The 12,167-nt window shown below is 35.3% G+C and overlaps 1 long non-coding RNA gene across 1 annotated transcript in view; it reads right to left on the bottom strand.

Moving 5' to 3' along the window:
• Positions 1-4,565: 4,565 nt before the first annotated feature.
• Positions 4,566-12,167, bottom strand: part of LOC309841217 — a 74,624-nt gene continuing 67,022 nt past the window's right edge. Inside the window, exon 5 of the long non-coding RNA XR_014299057.1 lies at positions 4,566-4,900. This is a non-coding gene — a long non-coding RNA (uncharacterized lncRNA). The remainder of the gene's footprint in view (positions 4,901-12,167) is intronic.

Below are 12,167 nucleotides of genomic sequence, written 5' to 3'. Positions count from 1 at the left end.
TCCTGTTTTTAGGTCCTCTGCAAAAGACTTTCTTTGCATAGTATCATGCAATCTTCACATTCTGATGAGTTAATTATTTTAAACTTCATTTTGGAGATGAGAAGACAGTTTCTTAGAAAGGTTAAGGTAATTTTCAAAAGTGGAAAAGACGGGATTTGAGTCCTATGCATGTATCTCCAAAGCGCCAGTTTTAGCCACTAGACCAGAGTGCTAGGTTGGAGGGATGAGCAATCCACTAATGCGAGCAGTCCACTAACACATCATCCTCGAGGTTGGGACTCTCTAGACTATATTAAGGAAGAACATAACTGAGTTTCAGTTATACTGAGTACAGGCTGCTTATTGATTTTATTATTATTTATTATTAGTATTATTTATTTATTTATTCATTTATTATAAGAGAATATATTCAGTTATAAAGAGTACAGGCTGCTTACAATAAAAATAGAAATTCATAGACACAGGCAAAGGATTTAGTAAAATTTCAGAACTTTGAAGTAGTATGGTGTTTTTTAGGAATCGCAATAATTTTTTGTTACTGGAGTGTTCTTTGTGAAAGAGTAGGTGGGCATAAAGAGGAAAAGAAGCAGGGCCACACGCAATCCTTGTAAGCTGTGCTATAGAATTTATCTTTGCCCAAAAGATGATGAGATATCACTGAAGTGGTACAAACTAGGGAATGATGTGGTCAGACTTTCCTTTTAAATACATCATCCCTTAGGGGCAGAGAGTCAAAAAGGGCTCAGAGTAGTTTAAGTAATAGACAACTAAGGTCCTAAACTTGGGCCATGTTAGTAAGGATGATGGGTATAGAGGAAATGCAAGAAATATTAAAGATGTAAAATTAGCAGGACTTTGTGACTGGTTGGATATAAGGAAATGCTATCTACCAGTCTCAAATTTCCTGCTTGGGTGATATAGACATGTTCATGGTGATGTCATTTATTGAGGTATGAATATATAAGGTAATTACTATGATCATTGTTATTCAGAGACCAAATTAGACAATAAATAAATATACAACATAGCCTGCCTGGGAAATGCTAAATCCAATATAGAAAGATCAAATATATTTGTTAATTCCAATTCATCCATAATCCAAATTTAAAAATATTTTGTACCTATAAAGTTTCAGGAAATGAGGGCTCAGTGTGATAAATGCTCTGGTTTTAGTAACCATGCAATTCTAAGAGCCTCCATCATGAGCTTTGTACCTCACTTTTGATATGTAGCAAGTTATATTTTGATTTAGTCAATGTTATTTGTATAACATTATCTTATTTTTCCTACTGGGTATTGAATTTCTTAAGATCAATGACTATGTTACTAATTTCTTTTTGTCTAGCAAGGATTTTAACTTTTGGAATAAAACTATTTCCAAGTAATTTTTCCTTTGGATTGTTTTAAATGGGAGTATCATCCTGATGAATCATTAAGCTTTTTTTAATGGATTATTGAATATTCTTGAATATTCAGTTTTGTTGTGTATTTTGGGTTAAAAAAACATCTGATTTTTTAGAAGTATCATCAATAGCTCAGTTACTTTGCAATCATTTAGATTTGTGTGATTTTAGAAAAAAAAATCAACTAGTGTCCTTAAGATCATCTATTCTACCAGCCTTATTCTTTATCAGTTAATCTTATTCCTGTTGGAACTCTCGAAACTGATGTCAATAAGTGAGGAAATCCTGCTGGGTAGAGTGGAGGCCTTGGGTTTATAGCAACCACAGAAAATAATTATCCTTATTCCTTTCCATAAATGGACAGAGTCAGGGAATTTAAATAGTATATGCTAGATCAATAAGTGGCAAAACAGAAAATAAAGCAGTGATCTTTAATCAATTATCCATTAAGACTTTCACTTTTTTTTTTCATTTCTTCTATCAACTGTAGGAGATAAATGGGTCAAATGCCATTATCTTCTCTTTAACAATTAGAAAATTGCAGCTTAGAGGGCATCAGTACTCCAATATTGTTTCTGACATGTCAATATAGTATTCTTTTTTCTGGAGAAATCACCTTCTAATGGAGAAGAAATTTTTCAGTGCTTATCCTCAACTACAATAATCATTTCCTATTGTTCCTCTAACCAATCAGATGAGATTGCAGCATTAATTATACCCGGTTTGAACTATTTGTATACTCCTTTACAAATAAACACAACCTAGGAAATGTTAAGTCACTGGCATTTCTTTTTGACATCTTTTTTCTTCCTCTGTGTTATACCTGAGGATCCTAAAGCCCACTTCTAAGCACCAGAGAAGGGTTTAGTTTTCCAATGATAGATTTCATTCTCATTTTGCAATATCAACAATTGAACTGAGTGCTACAATGTGTAAAAAAAATCTCAAGTGACAAAAAATCTAGGAGTAAAATCAGCATGTTCGTAAAAAAAAAAAACAAAAACAAAAACAAACAAACAAACAAAAAAACGCACACACACTCAATGTACTCAATGTACTCGATGTACTAATGCATGAGGTAAACATAGATGCTCAGGAAGCAGGAAGCAGTGATCTATTGACTTTGCCTGGAAGATAAACGTCTTGTTGGAGACAAATGTCGGTTATGTTATTTGAATGCTGACTTTGAATTCAGAATTTTGGCTGGTTTGGGTTAGGGAAGACTTGGTTTCAAGATATTAATCAGAAGAGGCAACGTGGAAACTATGTACCATTTACTGTCTCACATAATTCTCAGTTAACAAGCCAATCACACAGCCAGTCAATTTAACAATGGAACAGCTGTGAGCCAACAGAAGAGAAGTTAGACCATACCTTGTTCCAGGGCATTAGTCAGTTTACTACTTTGCCTGCTGTTTACTCCTAAATATTACTTGAAAGTGGGCCTTTGTTTGGGTATGTTCTTTAATGAAACAGTTCAAGGTGATGGAAGTCACTTTATGCCATTTCTGAAACAGTACACGTCCTGCTCAGTACTCTCTGAAGAGATGGAGAAAAAAAAGAGAGACTAATGTTGTCCTCAGATATTTGGTGTTGGAACTAGGCATTTTTTGCTTATTAGGGTCCTGGACCATTTTAGAACAGCTTATGTTTTATTGGCATAACAGTGCATGATTCCTATCAGTACTTAGACATATCACTTGTGTGCAAATCATGTTTTCATAAACATATTTACAATTTCATACTATTTATGGTGTAGGTGTGTAAATGCCAGGCAGCTATCAGAGAATAGGTGGGCTAAACAGCTCTGGTTTATCTTTAAGTGAAGCAACTTTCATAAACAACTCATTATTTTTTAGTAAATTAGCCTGGTGCACTGATCAACAATGATTAAAAGTTTAAATTTAGGGGCACCTGCGTGGCTAAGTTGGTTAAGCATCTGCCTTCCACTCAGGTCATGATCCCAGGGTCCTGGGATAGAGCCCCATGTCAAGCTCCCAGCTCAGTGAGGAGTCTGCTTTTCCTTCTTCCTCTGTTTACTGCTCTCCCTATTTGTGCTCTTTCTCTCTCTGTCAAATAAATAAATCTTCTAAAAATTAAATTTAAAAAGATATTTATTTATAGATTGTTTCTTTTGCCCACAATAAATACTAATGATTAATATGTAACTTATAACTTACACATCTCAAGAGGAGGAGTGTGAAGGTTAACAGATGATTCCGTAAGCTAAGTGATGAGCTGGAATTCCCAGGAGCAAATGGGTCAGATTACATGGATTTGGATTCTCATACTTTCATTTATTTGCTGCAAGTATACTTTAAAAGTCTTGTCGGTCCTTGTTTGTAGAAGGGGTTAATGGCTAAAATCCCAAGTCATTAGGCTTTGTGGGATTTAATAAGATACGGTATATATAATATGTACACGTTGGAGATATTCAATTTGTAACTTTAAGGAATCTTTAATAAAATTAGTGACAAAATTAAAATACACTATTAAGACTATAAAGCTAAGTGAAATCAGTCAATGAGAGAAAGACAAATATCATATGATCTCACTCATATGTGGAATTTAAGAAACAGAATAAACAAGTAAAAGAAAAAAAGGAGACAAACAAAGAAACGTACTCTTAATTCTAGAGAACAAACTGATGGTTATCAGAGGGGAGGAAAGTGGGGAGAATGGGGGAAGTGGGGAGGATGGGGATTAGAGTACACTTACCATGATGAAAAAAATTAAATTAAATTTTAAAAAGATAAAAAAAAACCTTAAATATAAAATAAAATGAAATAAAATATGTTATGGAGAAAATAAATGTATCTATTTATTTATTCACTCCACAACTCTGGAAGAAGGCATGAACAGACAGGGATAGGGTTGATCATTGTCTTTTTTATTTTTTTAATTTTTTTTTTAACAATAATATTTACTGGTGATGAAGTTTCAGGAAAACAGAAACTTGTGCACTGCTTGTAGGAAGGTATGTGATACAAATATTTTGAAGATAAATTAAGTAATAAGTATTCAAAAAGCTAAAAATTCAGAAGCCTTACCTACATCATTCGGATTCCCATTACATGACAATAATATCCACTCTAGCTAATTTGAGTCAAGAAAGATTCATTAAAGAGTATGCATTTATAGAATTTTTGAAGGGTTGAGGAATAGAGCTTACATACCATAAATCTTGATACCACCAAGCTGGAAAACGTACTCAACATCACATGAAAAACTATTGCTGGGACTGCATATCACATAGGAACCAGGATTCTGGGGACCTATAACCAACATGTCTGCTGCAAAAGCTCCAGAAGAACGAAACACTATTACCTCTGTGCCTGAAGGAGGACAAAACTCCTTGTCATGGCCTTGAACCCTGGAGCCTAGTAAATGCAGTTTTTCAAGTACCATAGTGCAGAAGGGAATCTAGAAGGGAGTCAGAGTCCATATGTAACGAGCCAGTCTGCAGTATCTTCCTCTTTATAATTCTCTTTTGTATCCTGAAGGAAAAAAAATAAAGGACTTATACAAAAGTACAAGTAAAGATCTTTATTATACTGTGGTGAAAAGTTTCAAAATAATATAAACAAACAACAGTAAGTATGATTAAATGAGTTATAGTTCAACAGTAAGTATGATTAAATAAGTTATAGTTCACTTATATTTCATTGTGACTTACGGCATAAAAGGATGTAATATTTGGCCAATTGATAGGCTGTTAGTGAAGGTCATTTAATGGCATCTGTACATAGGTATGTGTATTAATGCAAATGGCTTTGGCTGCTTTAAAAAAAAAAAGAAAGTACCAAAAGTAGCAAAACTTGTTTAAAATTTTTAAAAAGTATGAGTGACAGAATGTTGGAATCCACAGTTTCCTCTGCAAAGGGAGGGAGTGAGGGCAGAACCCTATGGTCCCTGCAGAAGGGTAGATGAGATGGTGACTAGCTGACCTGCCACATGACAGTGACTGTATCAATGATCACATCTGATCTCATCACAAGCTATGATATAGGTATTATTATTATCTCAATTTTGAAGAGGGGGCACTGAGCAACAGAGAAGTTCAGAACTTTGCCCAAAGACAGCTAGTTCGATAGGGGAGGGGCATTTGATCTTGGCCAAAGTCCTTGCTTAACCACTATACTATATTGTTGCTCCTATAGAAGGAAGAGTATCCTTTGCAGAAGTCATATGTACAAGAGGCAGAGCTGAAATAGCACCATGTTTTCGGAGAAGTAGAAATAACTCAGCATGGCTGGAACGAAGGTTGTATCTGGGAGTGGTGGGCTAGAGCAAACAATGGAAGCATCAGGAAGCAGAAAAAAAGCATGAATCCAAAGGATGAAATGGAGAAATGTAAGACACTAGGTCAGGTAATCAGTGGGAGAAGACCACAGTAATCAAGGTATTAGCATGCCAGCAGACTCATTTAAGCAAATCATAAGTATAGAGAGGCAGGTAGTGCTGAGTAAGAGAGCAGTCAGAGAGGTGGGCCAGGGTTTGGAAGTTCATTGGATTTGGTGAATGAAGAATAACACTAGAACGACTTTCTGATTACAACCAAGGCCAAGTTGTAGTTGCTAATGCCGTAAGTCAGAAACCAGGCAAGAGTTGCTTTCTCAGAAATTAGAATCCTTCAGTCTGCTATCTTTGAGTTTCATGTACATCTTTTAGCTATGCCTATGCCTGGTGAACCATTGTGAAAGCAGTAACTGTTCATCAGAAATTTATTCAAGGCAGGAAAGCCTCTCTCCTTAAGCCTTCATGTAACTATAGAGCAATGGTATCCCATGTTCAGGCAAGAAACGATCTCCCTTCCTCCATCCCCCGTGCTCATAAAGTCACTGAAAGAATCCAGTTTCACAGATTTCCTTTTCAGCCTTTGGGTCAGAAATTCCAGCAAGCTGCTTTGAAAACATTTGGCCCTTTTTTTTTTTTTTTTTTTTTTTTTGTAAGACATTCAAATTGTTTCATAGACATTATCTCACCAATAGCCATTTCATCCTGGTGAGGTAGGCCAAGGAACAATTTATTCCTATCTTTAAAGGGTAGAGAGAGGTTAAATGACTCATCTGGGGAGCTGGAAATAGCTCAGTCTCCAGGACCAGCTCTGTGTGTACGAGTGACTGCCAAATGACTTCATAAATGGGTGTGAGTTAAAGGTTTTGATATTTCACAAGACTCGAGTTGTCGGAGTCATCATTTACTGGTAAATAAAGAGCTCAGAAATGGAAGAGGAATTGAAGGTTGTTTTTGAAGATAGACACGTTTTTCTATTTCCGTGTCAGGTTTCCTCTGACCCAAAGATTCTGTAAACAAGAATCATAAGGGATTTTTAGTATCAATGTACTATCTACAGAACAGGGACGAAAATGTTTACTGTGTTTAAAGTGCTTTTGTATTATGTATCACCCATACTGCTACTAGTCATCATTATATGAGGATGGGGTAGTGCCGATGATATGTAGTATCTACTCATTTTCTATAATCCAGATTCTTCTGCCATTCAAAAACATCTTAAGAACTGGTTCTCATCCTGTATTTTTTTATTATGCCTTTTATATACCTTGGTAAAATCTTGGATGCAAAACTGTAGCCCCATAGTCCTCCATTTTGGGAAAAGAGAACAAGTGGTCACTTTCTCTTCCTGAAATCATATATAATATATATATATATATATATATATATATATATATATATTATATAAAATATATATAATATATATAATTTTTTTAAATCTGGCTTTGAGAATCCCTCACTTGATTTTCTTTGAATACTTGTCTGATCATTCTGTGCCAAATGTTCACTCTCACACACTCTCTCTCTTCTGTGTGTGCTCAGTGCCTCTGTTTCTTCTTTACACTGTGCATACCTCTTATTTATTTATATTATTTATTCTCCATTTCCTCACTGAAATGTAGATTTTATGAGGGTAAAGAAATCGTCTCTTCTGTACGATGCCCTATGCATAGCATAGCATATGGTCATGATTCAATAAATATTCACTAAATGAATGAAGAAAAACTGATTTTATGATTACTAGAATAGCCTAAAATTTTACAGTACATACTGATCATAATCTCAGCCAGCTCATCATGAAAAGTATCTGCTACCTGTTACAAACCTATCAGAAGTCTCGTGTCTATTTTATCTATTAAATGGAACTATATGAAATTACTAATAATTTACTCATTTTGAACTATGAAAACATTAATTTCACATGGCTCAACCTAAGTGTAAAATGAAATTGGGGGACAAAAGGCACAGCAATCTAGATGAATATACTATGAGTAAAATTGTTCAGTTTTTTTCCTAAATGATTATCGTTTTCACCTATGATTTCCTGAGGTTTACAAATAAAATTCTCCAAGTATAAAATCTGCAAACCAAATGGATACCTGGGTCTCTTCCTCCCCTCCCCCAAGATTTTATATGTTTGTTTGTTTGTTTGTTTGAGAGAAAGAAAGCCAAGATTTTATATGTTTGTTTGTTTGTTTGTTTGAGAGAAAGAAAGCCTTGCACAAGCAGGCTGAGCAGGGAGCCAGATGTGGGACGGGATCCCAGGACCCTGATGCTTAAGGCAGACCTTTAAATGGCTGAGCTGCTGAGGTGGGTCTCTTAATGACCCTGTTTGTATTCAGTTTGGTGGTCACTGTGGACCCTTTCATTTTGCTCAAGTTTCCTTTGCTCAAGCCTTTTGCCTGAAAGGGACCTCCACAGGAGGGAATGATAAGGATGTACTTAACAGGAAATCACTGTCACAAGTTCTGATTCCCACTGCCTTAACTTTTGCCAGACAAATCTATGTCCTCTTCCTACATTTCTGCACTTGGAGTTCTTGTGTTCTTATGAACATGTTACTACTTAGACAGACCTAATTTTTCTCATTGATAAAATACAGGCCATGGGACTAGATTGTAAAACAATGAAGTATTACTAAAAAAGTCTAGTCTTACAAGATGTTTGGAAGATGAAAGGAGTATTTGTTAAATCTTTTGGGAAACACTTATAATATGCCTCTATCTGGAAACTACACAATAATATATATTTACATTCGCATACAAATACAATTGAGAATACCTGGAGTCACTTGCGTGGCTGAGTTCCTTCAGTGCCCCCACTCAATTTCAACTAAGGTCATGATCCCAGGGTCTTGGGATGGAGCCCCCCCACCCCAGGCTCGGTGCTTAGCAAGCAGTTGGCTTGAAGATTCTCACTGTCCTCTCATTCTGCCCCTCCCCCGCCTCAAACAAACAAATAAATAAGCAAATAAATAAATCTTAAAAAAAAAAAACTAAGAAAACCTGCAGTGAACAAAAACAAAAACAAAAACAAAATAAAGACAATTTGTTTATGTTTGCCTAATCTAGCTCTCATCAAAATAAGATCTAAATTCAGGAGGCCATTAGCTCCACCCAGATGCCCTTCCTCTTCCTATTTCAGTGCAAATTTGCCTAATTCTTCAATCTGCTGATACCTGCTTCCTCATGCCTGAGGTCTTAACCCTGTGTTTCATCTGCACAGAAGAGGATCTGAGGTGCTGAGGAATTAATTCCCAGCATCCCTCTGAAGGAGTTGAGTACACTCTGGTTCCCTCACACTCTGAGGTATGTGTGTGACTGGCTTCCTGAGTTGCCCCAATGACTAAGGTCCCCTCAGTAGAATCTGTCACTATAATGTACCCTTTCAACTGGAATTCCTTACTTATTCTTTTCTGATGTTTGCTTTACCTCCCAATAAACTATTTCTACTCTGTGTCTGCTTGTGGTAAAGGGTGAACAGTAGTAAAGATACATACTTGGAAATGAGGAAGTTACAGTATCTTTTTTTTTTTTTTTTTTTTTGAGGCTACAGTATCTTAATGGCTATTCCTAGCTCCACTCTTCAATGACCCAAATGCATTGAGATTATTTCTGGCAGTTTCAGGACACAGGCCTCCAGTACCTGGCTTCTATGAGTCATTTAATATATGTTTCCTGAATAGATTAATTTCTTCAGAGGGCAATACCATAGGTCTTTGCAAAGGAAAAAGCATGAATTCAAAAGACCCCACTTTTAACATTCCTATCCTTTAGGAGACTTAATGCACATGCAGGCTATGTCCTGGCTATTTCTTCACTACCTCCTTGAGAGGCCTCTGACTCTCCTGGGACACTTATCTCCAGTGATGCGGATCCAATCTTTTAATGCCCTTTTCTTCCTTGTCTACACTTTCGGTTTTTGAATATAAGTTCTTATTTTCTTTATGTCCTTGCAATTCACCTTCAAGAAATGGAGGAAAGGAACTCATCAATGCCACTTAGTAAGAGCCCACTATGTGCTCTATGGTACTATGTGTGTATGTATATGTATATACATATATATTGTGTGTGTATACATATATGTATACAAAGTATACACAAACACACACACATATCTATTCACACACATGAATACACACACACACACACACACACACACACACACATATATAGTGATTTCATTAAGTCTTCAAAGAAGCCATGATATTGTTAGTCTACTTCTCAGATGAACAAATGGACTCTGGGAGTTTAATTCTTCCCAAAGTCATTTAGCTATTTAGGGGCAGAACCAAGTTTCTAAATGAAGCATGTAGGATGCCAAAATTCATCTCTTAATCTCCATACTATATTGCCTTCAGGAGTAGTTTAGCTCTTTTTTTTTTTTTTTTTTTTTATTTTATTTTATTTTTTTTAAGATTTTATTTATTTATTTGTAAGAGAGAGTGAGAGCGAGCACAGGCAGACAGAGTGGAAGGCAGAGTCAGAGGGAGAAGCAGGCTCCCTGCAGAGCAAGGAGCCCGATGTGGGACTCGATCCCAGGACGCTGGGATCATGACCTGAGCCGAAGGCAGCTGCTCAACGAACTGAGCCACCCAGGCGTCCCTTTTTTTTTTGATTTTAGATAACATTTATTAATATGCTTTTAATATAAAAAAGACTAAGAACAAAAATGACTCACATTTGCACTGCCTATAAGAAATGCTTTCTTTAACTTTAAAAAAAAATTCAGCTTTTGTAATTACATAAAATAAAATTGTCCTTTCTAAGTGTTATTCACGGAATTTTAATAAGTGATTTAGAAGCTGATTTAAAAAAGCAGAAGTGGTTTTAAATATTAAGTCTGTCACTTTCTAGCTTTGTGGCTCTAGTAAAGTATCAAAGATATAGCAAGCATGTTTGCTCATCCTTAGAATGATACAGACAATAATACCTATTTCATAGTCATTCGTCGGCACAGTTTATGGCAAAGGGAATTAAAGCCAAAATAAAATTTCTGTAGACATTTTTGTGTGTGTGCCCAGAAGTTAATGAAAGTTTAATGTTCCCTGGAGAGACAAGTTTAGGCACCAGGGCAAACTGGAGGATTGATTGATTGCTACAGTCAAGGTGACTTTTAATTGAGGTGCTTAATTAATTTAGCAAATGAGCTAAACAATGCTAGATGACATGGAAAGTGAGGCAGGGCAGGAATTCCCTGTTTTCAGTGTCCATAGTTCTGCTCCAGAAGCATCAGGACTTCCTTTTCTTCCCTTTGTCTCACTTTATATAAATAACCATCTCCTCTTTTGTCTTCCTTCTTACAGAAAGAAGGGATTTTGTCAGGGTTGGCATTTTATCAACAGTTGCTGTGAAAATACTGTTTCCCCACACTGTGACCATTTTTCTCCCCATCCCAACTCTTGTCTGCTCTTCAAACCTCCTTGACATACCACTGGAGATACATTTTAATCAAATCTTTCCAAGTGCCTAGTGTTTAATAAAATAGTTACCAGGTATTGCTTTCTTATTTGGGGTCACCAGATCAAGCACAGGATATATTTCATTAGTAATAACTATGTCCTATGCTTTGGAACATGCTTATATTAAAAAATAATAATAATAATAATAAATAAAAAAACCTTATTGTTTATTTGAAATTCAGATATAACTGGGTATCCTTTATTTTTATTTGTTAAATCTAACTCGGCATTCTTACCCTATTTTTTTTTTTTAATTTTCTATATATGGCTAAATTCTTAGGGGGCTTTTAGACTGGTTTAACATCTTAATGGCTCTCATTTATTAATTAATTAACTAAAAACATTTTATATTTGAATGAGAGCCACGATTTTACCTTTTAAAAAATTGTAAGCTAACAGCTTATATTGATCTGTGTATTTATTGGTGCAAATTATTTCTCCTGAATTCTGATACATTGTTCCCATTCAATATCAATTATTCCTATTTACCAATTAATTTTAATAAAAGTTTAATGAAAATACACTGCAATGTCAAAATTGTGCTCGCTTCATATTAAAGTAAAATGGTAGTACTGTTTCTATGATAATAAAATACTCAAACAATCAGAACTTTTAAATATATTGAGATCATTTGAAAAGCATTAGCATTTTGAAAATGTTGGCCTAGATAGAATTCCAGGAGGTTTTAACTCCATTGAAAAAGTTAATACTCTTAGAAAACAGTTATAAAATAATTCTCAGAAGACAATTTTCATTTTCATTTTGGATAAAGAATGGGGAAACATAGTAATTCTTTATTCTTAATAAAAGTCAGAGGTTAAAACTGACTTTTTTAGACAAATTACATTTCATTTGGAACAAGTTAAGCCATAAAAATCACCCAAGGTAGTAAAATGCATACAATGCCACATGTGAGAGCACATTTGCTTTGAAAGTCTGTGCAGGTTTTCTATTAAGAGAGGTTTTGATAGATTTGCTGCTTTGCTAACAAGGAGGAAAAGATGAAG

This window comes from Mustela nivalis, assembly GCF_964662115.1.
Source record: "Mustela nivalis genome assembly, chromosome: 9".
Lineage (NCBI taxonomy): Eukaryota > Metazoa > Chordata > Mammalia > Carnivora > Mustelidae > Mustela > Mustela nivalis.
This window is presented reverse-complemented; position numbering and strand designations above follow the sequence as displayed.